The following is a 4,857-nucleotide window of genomic DNA, read 5'->3' on the forward strand; positions in this document are numbered from 1 at the left end:
CGGCTGAAAGAAAATCAGAGAGGCTACTTGACGTTGCTGAGAAGAAGCTCTCTACAGAAAACCAAAAAAAAGCAAGAACCATCAAATTTTTCGTTTTTTTTTTCTCCATCGGCCAGGCTCCCCTCTTTAAAGATTTTTCGCTCACCCTTTCAAAAGATCGGAGCCTTCCCCTTTTGAAATTCCGTTACCTTCTTTGAAAATTTTGAAACTGAAACATTAAAGTAGCTGTTTTTCAAAAGGGCGCTGCTGTATTTTTTTTCAAAAAAAATGTGTTTCATTTACATAAGTTTTGGGTAAAATGAATTTTTTTTTGAAAATATGGCTGTGGCGCCGTTTGGACCGTTTTCTTTTAAGATTTTAGGTAAGCAAATTAATGAAAAGAAGTAAAAGAAATAAAAAAATAAAAAATAAAAAAAATGAATAATGACATAAATGAGAGGCTTTTATGGAAATGCCATCTCATTCTACTTTTAAAATCCTTTTGAAAATAATGTTTTGTTTTGTTTTTGCAAGTTTTTTTTTTTTTCAATTGGTGTGCCACATGTGTGTGGGCCCACTAGCTAAAAATAAATAAAATAAATAAATATTGAGAAATGAAGAAAAATTTGCAAATTGGTATGAACTTGGGGTGGGTCCCGCTTGAGAATAAACAACTTACCTGAGAGTCTGAGTATGATGCTAGTTCAAAGGCGGGTCCCGCTCCATTTATTTGAAGATACGAGATAAAACATTATTTGTTTTTCAAGAATTTGGAAAAATTGGGTTTTCAGGGAAAAAATATGGATAAAATAAATGTAAAAAAATTTGTAAGGAGATTTAAAATCTTTTTGCAAAAAGTTTTGAGATAAAATCTTTAAAATCAATATCCAAATATCCAGATTGTTTTTCTTGAGAAGATTTTTGTAATTCAAAGTCCTGGGAGTAAAATGGGAAAATTTGGTAATTTTGAATACCTAGGGTTTTAAAATCGTTTTTGAAAAGTTTAAAAATCAAATCTGGATTGACAATTTTGAAAATCAGGAGTTCTGGATCTCAACTGACATGCTATGCAGTGAAATGATGCAAAGTGTTCATGCGATGCAAAGACATGTTTCAGGAAATGTTATTCTGAACCAGGAAGTGGAAATTCTGCCTTCTAGGAAAAGGATTTTGAAATTTTTCAATTTGAAGATGTCTCTGAACCTAAATAGAGAAATTTTGAGGCTCAAGAATGAAATTTAGGACCTTCTGTAAGGTTCAATCTTGGAAAATGACCATTTTGCCCTTCATTGCTTCTAAAGAACTGAAATATGATGATTGAGGGCGATGTCAAGAAGGTGAGTAAAAATTTGGGGTGTTTACAATATGGTCGCCCTTTCAGGTTAAGGGATAAGCCTGAGCCTCGCTCTGCGAGGTATCTTCCGTTCAGTTCAAGGTTAAACCTGAGTCTCGTTTCGACTAGATATCCTTTCTAGTCCCACCATAGTTTCTTCATTTGAGGACCTCGTGTGATTCCCCCACTCAGGTCAAGGGTTAAACCTGAATCTCGCTTCGGTGATGCATTTGTTGTCCCATCACGGTTTTTTCACTCGAGAATTCTGTAGGGTCGTTCCTTTCAGGATAAGGGTAAAGCCTGAACCTCGTTCCACGAGATATCTTCATTTTTCAGGTTTGGTTTAAACATGAACCTCGTTTCGACGAGGTAATCCTCCCGTCCCATCATGGTCTTCCCCACAAAAGAATCCATGCTCCGTACATTCATCCAGGAAAGGATCATGCTTGAGTTTCATCTCACGAGGCATTTCTCTCAAAATGTCCCATCGAGGTCCGCTTATATTCCTTTCCCCATCCAAATTATCTTGATATATTTTTGTCCCATCCAGGCTAAGGGCTAAACCTGACTCATTCTAAAAGGCTGATCTTGCCTCACCCATGAGACTTGATCAAAATTCTTATCTATCATCATTTTCGGGATCTTCACCCAAAGGCCCATCACGATTTTCTCATTTCTATCATTTAGTTATATCATTGTCGAGGATTTCGTCCCCCCAGAACCATTCAGGATAAGGTTTTAAGCCTGAAAAGTCATGCTTTCAAAATAAATTCTCCCACACCCAGTTCAGACCTGCTGACTGGGGCATTTTTTAAAATTTGGAGTGTTTTCTTTGCCACTAAGCTCAGTTTTCAATCGGCTTAGTAGCAAAGAGGGGCATTTGTGAACACCCCAAATTTTTCAAAATGTTGTAAATATTTCATCTTTGCCCATAACCCCATTTTCTGAGTAATTGAGTCACCTTTAAATCTAAATTCTATTTTATTTCTCAGGTTTTATTGAAATTAAATCCATTATATATATCTGACTCAATCTCGAATCCGAATCCAGATAAAAGATCCAAATCTAAGCTTTGTCGTCTTGTTTATAGACCAAATCCTCGAAATTACCAAAATAACCTTTTGAAAGATTCAGATGGTTCATCCAGTATCCGTTTGGATCCATCGCGTTATATTTCTCGATTCGAGTTTTGAAACTCGAGTATTTTCTCAAAACTTGGGTCCAAACCCATTTTCTGAAGAAATTTTCCTGAAATAGCCTGGAAAACCTTCTTTTGTAAATATTTCTCAAAAATACAAAAAAAATAGTTTAAATCCTTGTTTTTCCGTAAATTTTAGGATTTTATTCCAAAAATATCAAAAAAATATAGAAAATGAAGAAAAGAACAAAAAAATAAAAAAATATATATGTAGAAAAGAAAAAAATAAGTTGTTAAAAACTTTCTTTTTTGAAAACATTTTCTAAAAAACCTTTTTTTGAAGAACTTTTAAAAAGGGGGAGCCCTTTTGAAAATCTTAAAAAACGAAGTTCTTTTTTTAAAAAAAAAAACGAAAACCTGAGGGTTTCGAGAACCCTCTCTCAGCGCCTCTCCTCCTCTCTCTGGGCCAAAACCCTCTCTTCCTCTTCCACTTTCTCCCTTCCGAGCTCCCCGATCGTGCAACCATCAGCCCCTTCATGACCCTCCGATCGCCTCACCTCCTCCTCCTTCGTTCATCACCAACGACCTCGCATGCATCCATCTCCCGAGCTCCTCCACCCTCCGATGACTGGCCTCTCTTTCGGACCATCGATCTCCAACAACCTCCCTCTCTCGAATGCTCCTCTTCCTCTTTAAAAAGGGGAAGCACACCGGGAGAAGGGCATCCATTAACATCCGATCTTCACCCCCTCCATCTGCATATTTTCGTTCTTCTTCCCCTTTCCTTCTTATTCCTCTTCTGGTTTTCCCCACCAACCGAAAGAACGACCTTTCTTACAACAAGTAAGCCAAGGTAAGAATCCTTTCTAATTTTTTTCTTCTTCCTTGGTTTTCCTCGATTCCCCTTTGCTCTCACTGAAGCACCTACGATAGCAGTGATCTGCCTATAGCAGGTCAATCTATCCAATGTGCAACACAAACAGAATGATCCCATTCCAACAATTTTTCTTCGTTTTAGTTTTAAGATATCATTTATATTTCCACTTTTGTATTCGGTTGATGTAACTTCAATTTCTGAAATGCCATTTTTTTTTACCATCTTCCCTGCGTTTCTGTTGAAATGTTTTCACGTATCTGCTTTATTTAGATCTTATGGCCCTTCTGATTCGATGGTGGCCTTTGTTATTTTCCCAATCGTTAGTCATTTTTGATTCATAGCCTCCACACTGATTCATCTGCTCATTAGATCTCATGGTATTTTACCAAACTAATGTTATTCTTTTTTTTTCTCTCTTTTTCCTTTTTGCTGTTGATTTCTGTTATATCTTGAGGGTTAGTTAATGGTTACAGTAAGAGTCATCCGAACCCGTTCTGTTTTAAGGCTTCTGTGATGAACCCCTTGTCATCTCATTTTGATCCTAAGGCAGCATTGTCGATACTTTCAAAGGTCTGTCGTGATGACGAATGGATGTATGTTTGATTCGCTCTTTGGTCCATTTCACTAAAACAAGATGCTAGCTCCTTTTACATTTAGTTTTATCAGGGAATTTGGCCCCTGTGTATTTTGCATAAAAAACTTATGCTTATCAATCCTAGATGGAATTCAATCATAATGGTCCAGTCAGGAAACATGAGTTGATCATCTTCTTGATTTTTGTTTTGGTATTGCTGATCACTCTGATTTTTCAGCATAAAGTCAAGGTGCTATAACATCAACCTGAGCTTCCAAGCATGAGCACACCATAATACAGGTCTGTTGGTATATCATCTTAGCATTTTGTCACCAGAATTTTATGGCATTTCTCTTTTATCAACCCATCGCATCCCATCTTATGTTCATCATCCTGTATGTAAAAAAAAAAGAAAAAAAGAAAGAAAGGAAAAACCTGCAAATTGCACTATTCACGGTTATATGCTACCCATCCAAATTGTTTCCCCCAAATGGTGGGCCCATATTTGGCATTGATGAAGAGTTTTCAAGTGATATAAGGCTGGTAGCAGACCTGTGTGAGGTTCAGCTTGTGAATAAAAGTTTGTATTGCTGGCTTGATCCTTTCACTTTGAGTTTTTCAAGTGAGGTAGGGTTGGTGATGGACTTTTGTGAGGTTCAACTCATGAGTAAAGGTTTGTGTTGCTGGGTTTGATCATTTCACTGTCAGTTTTTCTTTTGGATCAGTTGTGGATGTGTTTGGTGTGCTTTGGAAGGAAATACAGGTGATTTAGATGGTATGTTAGAAGAAAATGAAGGGAAAGATAAATCAGCCATAAAAAAAAATGAGTTGAATATCAAGCATTGGAGAGAACATATGTATAGGTCGTTTGCCGTCAGCAATCTTGGGGTCTTGTGGCGGATGTTATTGGGGGTTGCAAGGGTGAAAGATTTAACTAGCTTAAATATGTCAGTAAC

Source organism: Nuphar pumila, chromosome 14 (assembly GCF_984573655.1).
Source record: "Nuphar pumila chromosome 14, dmNupPumi1.hap1.1, whole genome shotgun sequence".
Classification (NCBI taxonomy): Eukaryota; Viridiplantae; Streptophyta; class Magnoliopsida; order Nymphaeales; family Nymphaeaceae; genus Nuphar; species Nuphar pumila.